The sequence below is a fragment of the Mustela lutreola genome, chromosome 7 (genome assembly GCF_030435805.1).
Source record: "Mustela lutreola isolate mMusLut2 chromosome 7, mMusLut2.pri, whole genome shotgun sequence".
Taxonomy (NCBI): domain Eukaryota; kingdom Metazoa; phylum Chordata; class Mammalia; order Carnivora; family Mustelidae; genus Mustela; species Mustela lutreola.
The window spans coordinates 109952685-109968302 of NC_081296.1; the positions used below are offsets into that span (position 1 = coordinate 109952685).

The 15618-nt window shown below is 41.9% G+C and overlaps 1 pseudogene; it reads left to right on the forward strand.

Annotated features, from left to right (window-relative positions):
- Window positions 1–2910: 2910 nt before the first annotated feature.
- The window catches only part of LOC131837241 (small ribosomal subunit protein mS35-like), a 44509-nt pseudogene continuing 31801 nt past the window's right edge, over window positions 2911–15618 (forward strand).

The following is a 15618-nucleotide window of genomic DNA, read 5'->3' on the forward strand; positions in this document are numbered from 1 at the left end:
TGGTAGGAGTAATTCTCATCCATATAATTAAGGGATAAAATAAAAATTATCATGTTTAAGGTGGGAAGAAATTTCAGTGGGAACATAAAGGACAATGCAACTAAATATTTGGGAACACTGACTTATTGTGGCAAACATACACTTCATGCCCGCAATGTGCCAGGTTCCCTGCTACGAAACTGTGATAGGCAAGACAAGAGAAGTGTGTGCGCTTCTAGAATTTTCAGTCCAGTAGGCCAGGAAGGATTTTGCAACGTGGGTTAAGCCCATCAGGTGAAGAAGGAAGACAGAGAAGGAAAGCGAATGGGCAAAGTCACAGAGACTTGGAAAAGCAAGGAATGCTAAGATAATAACAAGAAGGTGTGTGTGTGTGTGTGTGAGAGAGAGAGAGAGAGAGAGAGAGAGAGAGAAGGGGGAAGACTTGGTGGGAGAAGGAAAAACAGAGTGAACAGATAGAAAGTTACCTGAGAGGAAGTTTCAGGAAACAAGACAAGAAAAGTCAGGATGTTAGAGGCCAACTTTGAAGATATTTGTATGCCTTGCTGTTAGTTTGCTTTTTGTCCTGTAGGAACTAGAAGCCAATGTAAGGTGATTTAAATGGGGGTAACCTTGGAGCATCTTCGCATTCTAGAACAATTACTCCAGCAGTCAGAGAGAAAGGAGGAAGGGTCTTACCTAAGACTGTTGCAACCAGTGGATGGGAGCATCCAAGGAAGCAATGTTTAACCATTTGGATCGCCCCAGAAAGGTCAGGAAGCGCAGTGACTAAAAACAGGTCACTAGATTTGGCAGCAGAATGGTGCCCTGGGTGCAGCGGGGTGGATGGCCCTGGTTTAAAAAATAATTTACTGGCAGGAGAGTAGAGGCTCTAATTATCCAGAGTGCAGTTGATTTTCAAGGTTGTTCTGTCCAGGGAGAGTGGCTTGCTTGGACAGGAAGAAAACCCAAGCCTGACAGGAGTTCTGAGGCCTCCAGGAACTGTGTTGATCTCTGAGAGTTGTATTCGCAGATACAGTTGTTTGGGCATGAGGTGTGTCCTGTGACTGTGAGACCCAGGCAGACTCCGAGGCAGCCTTTGTTCAACTCAGGATTCTTTCCCCCAGTTTTCCAGCTCCCTTGAGCTTGCAGGGAGTGTCCTGGTTTTGGAGTTTCCAGCATGCCATTTACAAATCATTCTTGTGTCCTCAGTTAATTTCTCATCTTCTGAGGACAAGCCTAGGAACACCCTCCCTGAATTCTCAGGGGGGCGGCGAGGTGGGGGGAGGCGTTGTGAAGTGCTGTACTGGATCCCTGATAATCCACTGGAAAGTCTGCGGAGGTGGAGTTGGACCCCAGAACCCTATCCTGTGGTTGCCAGTTCCCTTTCCCCACCCTGCGATAGAGCCAGCCTGTTTTGCTGACATTTGCCACTGGGCCAGCTCTTTGTTATAATCAATGTTTCTATTCTTTTCCAAAATAAACATGTTGATGGTCATTTGCAAACAGGGAAGTGAAAGTTTTCCATCCCTAGGTGCAGCATGTGTGTTTTTGAAAACAAAGAATTTAGCAAAGGAATTTAATCTAATCTCTGGTTACTTTTTAATTTGTCTGGGAGCATTGGACTTTAGAAGGCAATTTTTTTCGCCCCCTCTTTTAGATTCAGTTCAATTTTCCCCCACCCCACCCCCATCCCCCTTCTGGCTCTGTTCAGAATTATCAAGCAGAATGGCTTGAAGAGAATAGGACCTTATTGTATCACATTTCGAGAATGAGCCACGAGAAAACAGAAGCCAAGCCTGGAAATGAAAACGTCCTTGTAAATGACCAACAGAAGATAGCTAAAATACACAACTGTTGTTGTGCCAGAAAATTGTCTGCCCTCCCTGAACGAACTGGGGAGTGCTGGTTTGCATTTATACCAGGTTTTAAGAATAATAAATGCCATGCTCCCTGCGCAAATGAAATGTAATTGCATAACCGCTTTGATGATAACCCCTACTTTCTGTATCCATAGAAATGAACAGCTTAATATCCCGGAAAGTCCTGGGTATCATACCTGTTTAATGTAAACAGCGTTTGTTTAGTCTGGGTGATTAATAATTTTATTTCAGAAAGAAATGACTGATGGAGAGCTGTGCAGATGTCATGATCAAAGCTCAGTTCTCATTCCCTGGGGGTGATAGAAGTGGCCAGGCTGTTTACGTATCCACTGGGCTACATTCGTACCATTAGCACTTGAGTAAAGCTTAGGTATTACTGTGCTCTCTGCTAAAGAAACCAATTATAATATCTGCCGACAGTATATTAAGTGATGCCATTTAATTAAAGCCTAATTTCTCTCTGAATGAACAATATTTTAAATTATTGTACGTTATTTCATTCAATTACTGAAAATCTCCATCCATTTTTAAATGCAGAAAAAAATTCGTTTGGCACCCTAACTGCCAGGAAGAATAATTGCCATTCTGTGTTGTGTTTGGTGCTCGGTGCCCAGTAACAGTCAATCCAGGACACACATCGGTTCGGGAGCTTTTTTAGTTTTCAAATATTTCAGTTTTGTTTCTCAAGCCTCTAGGCAGCAAAGAGCCCTATTCTGCGATTGCCAGTGGGTCCCTCTAAGGACTGCAGGATAATGGAGACCTCTAAAAAGAATATGTTTAGAGGAATAAAGCCATTAAAGAAATACAATTCCCATGCCAGGAGCGGAGCTATGTAACTGACACGATAGCAATTCATTTTGAATGAATATCTCATAGGGGAATGCAGGAATTAAAATGGACTCGACAATGAACTCCAGAGATAACCTCTAATAGAAAAATCCACTTGGTAGAAGGAGAGATGAGTTAAGAAGAGGTAACTATTTAAAAACAGGTAGTGCAGAGCCAAGAGTGAATGGGTTTTCATTCCTTGTTGTTATTTAGCTCTGGAGCAATGTTGGCACGCATTCAGGTGGCGGACAGCAGGAACCACCTGCCAGATATCAGTGATACGCTGCTGCTGCAGCTTTCTAACATCAAGGAATATGATGTGCGGGTATTAGGTGTTCATTGGCTTATTGGGCTATCATTTAAGTCCCAGGGAAGGAAAACAGCAGCAGTGTATCCTAGATATTGTAGGAGTATACTCCGGAACCCACGGGAAGGTTGGAACTCAACCCTAGGACTTAGCACCATGCCCTGATCACAATAAGGTATCTTTGCAGATCCTAGTGTGTTAATATTAAGGGTCGGAAGCCAAGCTGATCTATACACCTTTTGGTCAGTTCTTGGTAGTGTGGCCTATTTGAGTTCAAAGGGTTTTTTTTTTTTAAAGGTTTTATCTATTTCTTTGAAAGAGAGAGTGACAGGGTGAGCATGCATGAGCAGGGGGAGGCGCAGAGGGAGAGGGAGAAGCAGACTCCCTGCTGAGCAGGGAGCTGGACACTGGGCTTGATTCCAGGACCCAGAGATCACGACCTGAGCCAAAGGCAGTCGCTTAACCTACTGAGCCACCCAGGCGCTCCAAGTTCAGATTTTGACTTGAGGAATGGAGTTGGCTAACTGTTTATAATGATGGTTATAAAGATGAACAGAGCACAGTGTAGGTTTTTGCAACACACAAGTCACATAATCTTGGTCTGTTTGTTCAACTTAGTGGGTTTTGTCCCTCAGTGTTACTTTTTTAAAAGACTTTATTTAAAAAATTTTGTAATGGGTGGGGGGTATAAATTTATTTTTAAAAAATCTCGGGGCACCTGGGTGGCTCAGTGGGTTAAAGTCTCTGCCTTCAGCTCGGGTCATGATCCCAGGGTCCTGGGATCGAGCCCCACATCGGGCTCTCTGCTCGCCAGGGAGCCTGTTTCCTCCTCTCTCTCTCTCTCTCTGCCTGCTTCTCTGCCTACTTGTGATCTCTGTCTGTCAAATAAATAAATAAATAAATAATTTAAAAAAATCTGTGTTACAGATGTATGACATAATTTCATTAATGGGAGAGGGGGAAAATTTACCCAAATAATTTAGGAAATGAGTAGAGACTGTGAGAACTAAAGGAACTATACAGCAACACTGTACTATAGTGAATAAAGCTGTTTCCCATGGGAGCACAGGTCAACAATTCTGACATAACTATAAATGTTCACTGGGATTGAGCAAATAAACAAATAGATTGTGGATAGTGATGAAAAATAGAAGAGGTGAAATTTGAAAAAATAGAAGTAATTATAACTTGAGCCCTTCCTTTGTGCTGTGCCAAAGACAAAAGAGGAAACGTCTAGCTCTTTCCATATGGTCACATTCTGTTATACACTTTTTTTGCTTTTGTACTTGATCTTCCCTCCTAATCTACTGAATTAATTTGTACTCCTCCCAAGAGAAAAAAAAAATACAGGAAAGAAAAAGAAACCTACTATCACCCCAAAGCTTGGTTCTTTTAATGGAGATATATATATATATATATATATATATATATATATTTTAGCTGAAAATTTGTCAATTGAATTAGGTAGTAATGTATTTCTTGGTTTTTCAGCTATAATCACCCACCTCATTAAAAAAAAAAAAATTTTTTTTTTTTTAAGAGTAATTCTAAGTTCACAGCAAAATTGAGAGGAAGTATCTCCTATATACCTCCTGGCCCTACATAGTCATAGCCTTCCCCACTACCAGCATCCCTCACCAGACTGGTAGTTTGTTACAACTGATGAACATACATGGACATCATAATCATCCAAAGTATACTGTTTACTTGGGGTTCACTCTTGGTGTACATTCTGTGTGTTTGGACGCATAAATAATGACATGACTTTCTCATTATAGTAGTATACAGCATGTTTTCACTGCCCTAAAAATCTTCTGTGCTCTTCCTGTTTATCCCTTCCTCGTCCTCCACCCTCCCCCCCATCATAACCACTGATCTTTTTACCATTTTCACAGTTTGACCTTTACCAAAATGTCATATAGTTGGAATCATACAGTATATAGATTTTTCAGATTGGCTTCTTCCACTTAGTAATGTGCATTTAAGTGCCCTCCATGTCTTTTCATGGTTTGATAGCTCTTCTTTTAGAACTGAAAATTATTCCATTGTCTGGATAACCACAGTCTATTTATCTATTCTGTGCTGCATTTCTTTGAAGACAACTCTTGATTTTGTATAATTGTCAACTATTTACATGTAGGGAACATACACATTGTCCAAGGTATTGGGCTTATTATTGTGACTATAAAATGGTTCAGTATGACATCAAGTTTAAGGATGTGGGTTTTAAAATCCCTCACACATTCACTCATTTAGCAAACATTACTGATCCCTAATGAAAATCAGGATAGAAAGAGATCCTGCCTAAGAATACTCAAATTCAAATTCCTACCCTGCCTTTGCTAATTGATAGCATTGGGCATATTACTTAACTCTCCTCACCTATAATGTGAAGTTAATAATACATCCTCATAGAATTATTATGAAAATTAAAAGAGTAATTTCATTGCTGCTATGAACATTGGAGGGCAGGTGCCCCTTCTTTTCAATAGTGAACTGTATCTTTAGAGTAAATATCCAGTAATAAAACTGCTGTGTCATAGGGTAGTCATAGCAGCAATGTCCACAATAGCCAAACTGTGGAGGGAGCAGAGATGTCCTTCAACAGATGAATGGATAGAAAAAGATATAGTTTGTATGTGTAATGGAATATTACTCAGCCATCAGAAAGGATGAATACCTACCATTTGCATCAACATGGATGGAACTGGAGGGGATTATGCTAAGTGAAATAAGTCAGTCAGAGAAAGACCATTATCATATGGTTTCACTCATGTGTAGAATATAAGAAACAGTGCAGAGGGTCATAGGGGAAGGAGGGAAAATTGAATGGGAAGAAATCAGAGTTGGAGACATACCACAAGAGACTCTTGACTCTGGGAAACAATCTGAGGGTCATAGGAGGACAGGTGGGTGGGGGATGGGGTAACTGGGTAATGGACATTAAGCAGGGCATGGGATGTGATGAGGACTGGGTGTTCTATGCAACTGATAAAACATTGAACACTATATCTGCAAGTTATGATGTGCTATATGTGGGCTAATTGAATTAAGATTTTAAAAACTCTCAAAAAAAGAGTAATTTCAGCCATGTCCACAATGGCCAAACTGTGGAAGGAGCTGAGATGCCCTTCAAGAGATGAATGGATAAAGGAGATGTGGTGCATATACACAATGGACCATTACTCAGCCATCAGAAAGGATGAATACCCAACTTTTGCATCAACATGGATGGGGCTAGAGGAGATTATGCTGAGTGAAATAAGCCAAGCAGAGAAAGACAGTCATCATATGGCTTCACTTATACATGGAACATAAAGAATAGCACAGAGGACATTGGGAGAAAGAAGGGGAAAATGAAGGGTGGGGGGTCAGAGGGAGAGATGAACCATGAGAGACTATAGACTGCAGGAAACTACCTGAGGGTTTTAGAGGGGAGGGAGTGGGGGGATGGGTTAGCCCAGTGATGGGTATTAAGGAGGACTCAGATTGCATGGAGCCCTGGGTGTTAATGTGCCAATAATGACTCGTGGAACACTATGTTAAAAACTAATAATGTACTGTATGATGACTAACGTGATATATTTTTAAAAAGTAATTTCAATATCTGCTATATAATAATATAATACTCAGTGAATAGTAAGTACATAATGAAGTTACTGTTTTAAATTTTTTTAAAAATTCAGTTAGCCCACGTATAGTACATCAGTCTCAGATGTCGTGTTCAATAATTCATCAGTTGCGCTAACAGCCAGTGCTTGTATAATGATGTTACTTTAGAGAAGTAGGTGTCTCTCATCTTCTAAGAGGTATAGTTTGGCTCAGAGGCTGGACATATATCAATACAGTAATAATGACTTATTAAAAGCAGTACCTACGAACCAGCAAGAATTAATGCCAGCTTGCGTGGGACACTGTAGCACACCTGAACCTCAGCCTACACACATATACACAAGCATCATTTTAAAAATAAGAGTGTTCTTCCTGTCGAGGATACTTCATAATTGGAATGGTGGTAGGAGTGCTCTCTGCTCTGGCAGAGCACAGGACCAGACCTGGCATTAGTAGATGTCATATCAGGTTGAGTTACTTATACAAAGCCCGTTATTTGCCATCAGCCTTTTGGAGACGTGCCCTTAGGCCCTGCTTGGATACTAGCCCATTGCAATTCAGCGGGAAGTGTTTCTGTCTAAAAACTTATCTCTTGGTTTCAAATTCTAATGTGATAAAGGACAGTCAAATAGATACTCTGTCTTAATGATAAAGGGAACTATAGACATTCATTGTCCTTCTTATGGGTGGGAACAATAGATATGGCACGCTTGTTGAGGCTTTTAAGATAGAGAACTGAAGAATAAAATATTCAGAAAACTAAAATGTGGTTCAAAAATAAATTCAGTAGAAATTTGGCCAGGTGGGAGAATAAAGTCTTTTTCAAAGATTTTTACCCCAAGGTGGGGGCAGTAAGTAATGAGGACTGTATGGGGTGGAAAATTATCAAACAATGTTAGGATAATATGAGAAGCATGTTAGGTGTAAGTCATTTTTATTGTGATCTAACTGAATGAAAAATGGAGGTTCAGTACAGGCTGGGCATGCCCATGGAGATACTGAGGCACACTTGGGGACAGGTAGCTAATGGTACAAAATCATTTCCAGGCACTCGTGTAATGGAGAACAATTGATCAGAAAGCCACATCTTGTTATAGGATGTGCGAGAGAAGGGAGCCACCCGTGTGGACTGGATGCCCACCATCAGTGCTGCTTTTATCAGTAGCTCCAGAGTACGAATGAGGGGACTGAGGGCAAGGTCACTCACTAGCTGGGTTTTTTCTCCAAAACTCTATTGTTTTTATCAAAACCATAAATGGCATTGATCTCACCTGCTCCTACCCCTAGGAAGTTGACTCTACTCATTCCCTTCTGTTGAACTTTTCTTCCCTGACACAACGAAGTTTTCAGCTGCTCTTTGAAGATTTCCACCTGCATGTCTCTCCACCAGCACAAACAGGACATCTCAAACAGTTGATTTCCTGCCTCACTTCCCCATCCTGCCCCCAACCCCCCAGGCAGGGGTCCTTCTTCCAACCTTCTTACTTGTAATGGCACCATTCTCCAGTCTTCCAGACTAAATCTTCAGAATGACTGTCGACACTTTCTCCCTTAACTCATCCTTCTCTGCCTTCCCCAGCCAGTTCATTTCCAGGGGGCATTTTCTTTTCATGTCCATGGAGATCTCAAATCTAGACTTTATAAGCTCATACCGTAAAAACTGTTGCAACAGACTCCAGACGGGCCCCCACCTTCCCATCTTCTCCTGCTTTGACTCATCCATGTACGTGCAGAATTACTCTTCCTAAACCACTGCTTTGACCCTATCTCTTCCCTGCTTATAAATATTCCGTTGGTTAAGAACTTTTGGAGCATATTTTAGAAGAGTAAATGAAGGGCGCCTGGGTGGCTCAGTGGGTTAAGCCGCTGCCTTCGGCTCAGGTCATGATCTCAGGGTGCTGGGATCGAGTCCCGCATCAGGCACTCTGCTCAGCAGGGAGCCTGCTTCCTCCAGTCTCTCTCTCTGCCTGCCTCTCTGCATACTTGTGATCTCTCTCTGTCAAATAAATAAATAAAATCTTAAAAAAAAAAAAAAAAGAAGAGTAAATGAAAAGTCGTTGCCTTGTCCCATATCCCCCAGCCAGCTGGAGTCTCCCTGCAGCTGTGGGGGAAGACCAGCAGCTTTCCCCTTCCAGCATCTGTAGCATCTTTGCATGAGGGGTTTCTCCTCCTCACTCCCTACTGTCCACGAGTAGCCTGGAGTAAACTGCAAGTGCAGGGAGCTCATGCTGTGGGAGCAACCCTCCACCAGTGGGGGATGGGAGTTGGTAGACAATGCCCAGTCTCTCCATCCTCCAGGGGTGTGGTTCTGATGTGTGTTCCACATGATTTCTCAGATTTCCCAGGGGAATTATACCTCAGGTGCACAAGTTTTTAGCTTTCTCCCTTCTCCTATTTCACGTCCCCACTCCTTAAATCTACTCCCAAGATCACCACCCACATGAACTACTTGTACAGTACTCAGATCTTTGTCTCAGGACCTCTTTTGGGAGAAATCCAAACGAAGACACTAGTTTAGAGGGGACATACTGAGAACCTCCTCAGCCTTGAATGTTCCATTTAGAAAGGGAGCACCATTGGAATTCTGCCTTGACTCTCCTAGAGAGAAGAGGATAAAAACAGGAAAAAAAGATAATTAAAAAGATGACTTTCTTGCTGGCAAAAACTGTAAGTAAAAAAGAAGTCTTTACAATGCCCTTTGAAATACCTTGAGAGCAGCCCCTTTTGGCACTTAGACCTGTCTCCAGAGGTTTAAACCAGATGGGCACACCCTACAGCCCATGGAGAGAAGCCCATCCCTCTGGATGAAGGAAGGGGGAAGGGAAGTGCAAGAGGAGGGTTTCTTCTTTGTTCTGTGGTGTGATGGTGTGATTCAGCCTTTCCTTCATTTTGCGCATTTACCTTATCCAAAGATAAGCTGATGCTCCTTGTTTCACTCAATATTTCAAAAGGCTCTGCTTACAGAGGTAACACGAGCACCTTTTTGTATCCTCAGGGAGCTGACCGTTTGAAGCCTAATCCTTGAGTGTTGATTCTAGTAAGTTTTCTCCAGGGAATGAATTTAATCAGTTTTTATATTCACTGGCCAGATACACGATTTTGGTGATTTCCTAGATGTTTAAAGGCATTCCCTGACCATTTGAGGATGTAGGCATCCCATTTTATTTAGTTGGATTTTATCTAATACCTCTTGTAACTAAAAGTGATGGATGGCATACATTTGTTTCTTTAAAAACATTTTTTTAAAAATTGAGGCTTCTTTGCTTGGACATTTTTCAAGAGAATGTTTTCTGTCTCTTGGGATACCTTGAGATAATAGTGGACATACTTTTGTGTGTCCCAGTTAAGGTTGAGTGTAGATACTATCGAATCCAGAGAAAGACCCTTGTCTAATTATTTAGAGTTCCAGAGAAGGGACTGCTCTTAGAAGGGTCTTGATTAGCCTTCAACTAATCAGACTATGGGCTCTCCTCTGCCCAATTTCAATGTTAGTGGCATCGGATTCAGAAAACTATTGAGTGGATTGCCCAGTAGACTGCATGTAGATGACCCCCGACAAATACTTAGTAAAACTGGAAATAGATCATAAGATATATCATAAACATTTTACAACTAACATTAGGAACAATTTAAAAAGTTATGAGTGAAATAGAAGAAGGAGGACTGTCCCTCCAACTTGAATTTGCTCCTTGAGGGTATATGTGTGTGTGTGTGTGTGTGAGTGTGTGGTGGTGTGGTACTTGTGAACACAGGATCCAGGCCTGAGGGAATATATGTGAATCCCCTATCACCTTACTAGACTCTTATCTGCTTTGAACAGTACAACTACCTAGTCTCCAGTCAGGTTAACTCCTTCAACACTAGGCTTTCGAGTTTGCTGGAGCTGGGTTTAAATGCTGGTTCTCCCATAGAGTTTGCCTTATCTAGGGCAAGCCACTTCCCTGAAACCCAGTTTTTTTAGATGTGAAATAAGGACAACACTGTGTCTCAGCCCTAGACTTCCAGAAGGTAGAACCCAAGGCAGAGATGAAAGTGCCGAAGCTTTATTTAAGCACAAACCTAGAGCCACGCCGGTAAAAGGAAGAAGGCAAGTGAGGCAAGCAAGGCAAAGGCGAGAAAATGTGTTGCAGTGTGGAGCTCTGCTGGTCACGACCTGACAAGCTGTTCAACAGGGGTATTCGCCACAGAGTTTATGATCAGAAACCACATCTCAGAGCCGTTCGCGGGGAGGAGAGAGGAGGGGATCCTATTTGCTCAGTGCTTTCCTTTTTCATGTCTCCTGTTGGTCAAGGTTTACCTCATTGGCCACAGCTTCTCCCCAGCTTCAGGGCTGGATCATGCAGCCTCTTGGTGAGTACTCAGGAATCCAAATGCAGTGCTCTGCAGTGTTGCAGAAGTATAAGGGAATGACAGAAGACAAGGTTCAGCATACATGGTGTGGACTCTGGGCTACTGGGAGTGCTGAGCCGGGTACCAGGGGCACCAGCAAAGTAGCAGCAGAGGTACAGTCTGAGAGAGAGGCCTTTGGCAAGAAGCAGATGGTCGAGAGAATTGGGAAACTGCACAGTGTTTGTGCCCCATCCCTGCTGCTACTTACCTCAGCGGACTTTCATCAGAACTGAGTTGAAGGAAAGTACGGAGTGTCACGTCTGCCGTCACAGTAAGCACACGGACTCGGGAACAGATGACTTAGGTTGATTATCAGCTTTGCCACTTGTTAACCCATAAACATAGGCAGGTTACTTGCTTGAAGCCTCAGGAGCCTCCCTGTAGAGTGAAAGATAACAGTTGTGCTTATTTTATAGTTTTGGTAGGACTACATGCGACACATGGTACTTAAACACGGTTGCCTCGCGTGAGGTCAGTGGTCAGTAAGTGTCAGCTGGGATGATGAGGATAAGGGATGAAGAATCAACAGTGCTTTCATGTAGAGCAAAAATGTTCTTCCCTGGATTCCTGTGTTTGAAAGAAATTATTCTATCCTGCCAATTATCTCAATGGTCTAGGAGGAAATCATTGGTATCTGGGAGTCTTCTATTTTAATTCCTGTTACATTCTTGTTGTGGTTGAATTATACTAAACTTGATTTCAGTTTCTCTCAAAACTTTTGGTTGCTGGAAATGGACCCCGTGCCCAAATAGGACAGCAGCACCTGTCAGTAGAATAGCCCTACGCACCTGAGTGGCTCAGCTGGTTAAGCATCTGACTCTTGATTTCAGCTCAGGTCATGATCTCAGGGTCTTGAGAGCAGGTCCTGTGCTGGGCTCCATGCTCCGTGCTCCATGCTCCGTGCTCCGTGCTCTGTGGGGAGTTTGCTTCTCCCTCTCCTTATGCCCCTCCCCCCACACCCTCTCTCTCAAATAAGTAAATAATTTTAAGAAAAAAAAAAAAAAAGAATAGCCCTATAAAGACTATCAGGCAGCAAGATCTCTTAATAAATCTTAAGCCTGGTCTGAAGTTTAATGATTTTGAAGGCAGCCGGAGTTGGCCAGTCAACCAAAGACACATCAACTTTATTAATAAGATTTTCTGTAGTCCTTATCTATTTATGCATCATCAGACACCCTAGCAACAGAACCCATCTCAGTGCTGCCGTGCGCATTTTCGGTTTCTGGTTTCTGCAGTACTTTTCCAGCACAGATGTATTTGTGTCCTCAACTGTAGATGAAATAAGTGATTTTCATCACTCAGGTGAAATGTCTTTCCTTACCAAAAGATCACGTTAAATATAATTGACTTTAGACACCTTATGTGTTTTCTTGGGAGAAACTATGCAACAAGTCATTGAAAAACTTGAACATGTGTCCTAAGATCCCTGGAGCGATAGGACATATTCTAGCAACATAGATGGCAGTATGTGCTGCATATTGCCTGCATAGTGCGTACGTATATATCTGCATAGTGTGTAGTCTGCATAGTGAAAGCTACCTCGACTGAGAACAGGAGGCTTGGAGAAGATGCAGGAATCAGGTCTGTCTGAGAGGTTGTACACGAAGCCATCCCTTAGCCTGACACAGCCTGCCCCTCCCCCATGCACCTGTCAGCCTGGGAGCTATCTTCAGTCAGCTCAGGTATCCTAACCAGAGATGCAGCAATAGATAAATATAGACCTCTGAGTTGTTTCCAAGATCTTAGTAGTTTATCTGGACCAAGGAGAGTAATTCTGTATTGAGGAAAGTAAGTGCTGGAGACTGGTTAAAACTCCGGGTTTAGAGCCATTCAGATATAAGTTAAGATCCTATTATGACACTTAACTACTTTATGAGCCTGAGCAAGCTGCGGAGTCTCTGTGATCTTCAATTTCATTATTTCAAAAACAGGGTTGATGGAGAAAAAGATGCTAGTGGTAATTAACCTTTATTAAGCGCTTATGGTACCCTGAGAGCTGTACCAAGTGCTTATGTACATTCTTTCAAGCATCTTCTTAACTCCGAGGCATATGTCACGACAGATAGTGCTCTCTAAGTGGTATTACTGGGATGTCCACTCCAAATGCCACGTTGCTGTTTTTCCAGGAACAAAACTCATCCCCAGTCCTAGACACAGTTGCTAGGAAGTGATAGATGTTCTCACTTGCTTTCCTGAGGCACCAAAGCCTTTCCCTCTTTGTTCTAATGCTAGATGTATCTGAGATACAGTGATCTAAGGAAATTTGGTTCTATCTCCGTCCTTCTGAGAAGTGTGTAGTGCATGTAATTTTGTCTCACATTATTTAGGAATGTTGATCTGCTCTGTACGCTCCAGGTTTACTTAATGAAAAAAAATCTAGAGCAAGGCTTTTTGTATAGAATCAGACTGCCTTAAATCTGAACTAAAATTTTGAAGACATTAACAAAAATAACAGCAATAATACCAAAACCATCCTGGGAAAGTCCTTGACTATTAAGTATTGAATTTTCTTTGACATTGTCGGGCGATTCAAGCTGTTCAAGCTGTTCAAGCTGTTCTTTATGCAGCAATCGCTCTGTGACACAGGCTCTATTTTATCTAGTGATTTGTTATATTAATGCAGGTTCCTGAGGAGCAGCAATTGTGATCAAGACAAAGCAGTCAGCTTCCAGGAAGGTAAAATTTCTACCCCTGAAGACAGTATAATATCCATTACTGCCCTTAGCCATAATTTATTAGTAGTATTTGGGTATTAGTTTAATTTAACCCATAATGCATTGCTCTCCAAATTACAGCATGCTACCCATGTCCTAAGTTGTCTTACACAATTAGGCAGGTGGCAGCAACCCTGGGGTGCTAGTTACTGACATGGAGAGGTGTTTTATCACAGGTAGTGTCATGGATTGCATTACACCTAAACTCCCAAACCCATCCTGAGAAACCTCAGAGACACAGAATTACTCATCCTTTCCCAAAGTGGCATATGTATTTTAGGTAAAAATTGTAACTTTCTACAATCTAACTGTCCGGCTCTTACAATCTAAACTTTAAACTGTTGAGACTTTTTAAAAATCAACCATGGTTGCATGTAAGCATGTCTAATGCCTAACTATCTCAATTTGCATGGATGAGTAGATGAGTAAGTAACTTCGGAAACTCCGCGCTGCTTCCAGAATACAGACTGAATGGCACTATTACTTGTCTGCAGTAGGAGCTTTGGGGGAGGAGGAGCTCCTTTGCTCCCTGTGGGTAGATTTGACCTTGGGTTGCTGTTTGGAGGTATTCCCGATTGAGGACTCTGAGTGTGAAGCCTGTTCCAGAGCCCATTTCAAGGAGATTCTGGAATCTTCTCCTGCATGCAGTTAAGCTAGATAGAAACCAAGGAGCAGATTTGTAGCTAGAATTGCCCAGATGCAGGTGACTGGCTTGTGTGAACTTAAAAGATTTCCTCTAGTTTAGTGAAGTCTCTTTGGAGTGTGATATCACAACTCTCCAAAAGCCAAGGTTGATAGCTAGAGAGAGCTATGGCTGTGGTGTTTTCAGCCAGCCCAGTAAAATGGCAACCCAACAATTCACAAACTTAGAGCATATTGGAATCACCTGCTGGGCCTGTTGAACACACTGATTCCCTGCGCCCAGTTTGCAGAGAGTTTAAGTCAGGAGTTTTCACAGGACCTGAATCATTTATTTGTTGTCACTTTTATTGAAGTATAATTTATAGGCAATAAAATAGACTTATTTGAAGTACAAAGGCAATCAGTTTTGATGAAAGCATACATTTCTGTAGTCACCTGCACAATCAAGGTACAGAACATTTCCATCACCAAAACACATTTTCTCGTGTCCTTTGAACTCAGTACCCCTTCCCACAAACTCCTGGCTCTAGGCGTTCATTGATCTGCTATCTGTTACCATTATTAGTGCCTTTTCTAGAATTTTGTAAAAAATAGAATCATAAGTTACCATGAATAATACATTATTTTGTATCTGGCTTATGTTTTGAGATTCTCCCATTTTGTTGCATATATCGTTTATTCATTCCTTTTAATTGGGAATTAGTGTTCTTTTGTGTGGTATACCATGATTATTTATCCACTAGTTAGTGGTCATTGTGTTGTTATAGAGTTTTGGCTTATTAAGAATGAGCAGCTATAATCATCATGTAATAGTTTTTGTGCAGAATTTCTGAGTCATATGATAAATATATGTTTAAATTTATAAGAAACTGGTAGATTGTTCTCCAAAATGGTTGCACCATTTTAAGATTTCCACGAGCACTGTTTGAGAGCTCCCCAGCTCTTCCACATCCTCACCGATAATTGGGGTTTTGTCAGTATTTTTCATTTTAGCCACTCTGGTTGGTTACCTGGGACTTTTTAATGAGCTCCTAGATAATTCTGATGCACGCCCAAGTTTAAGAAGCCCACCTCTCATAAAATCAATAACCTCTGACAACCTAAAAACTGCCTGATCCCTGAGTCCCAACCTCACCTCTGAGCCCGCCACTGCTGTCTTAACCCTGTGGTCATCCCTAATAAGTAGGATCTCTGTGATTCAGCAGGCAGGTTTCCTGCCTCTCTGCCACTCTTGTCCACTACACACTGTTGCCATGCGCTGTCCTCA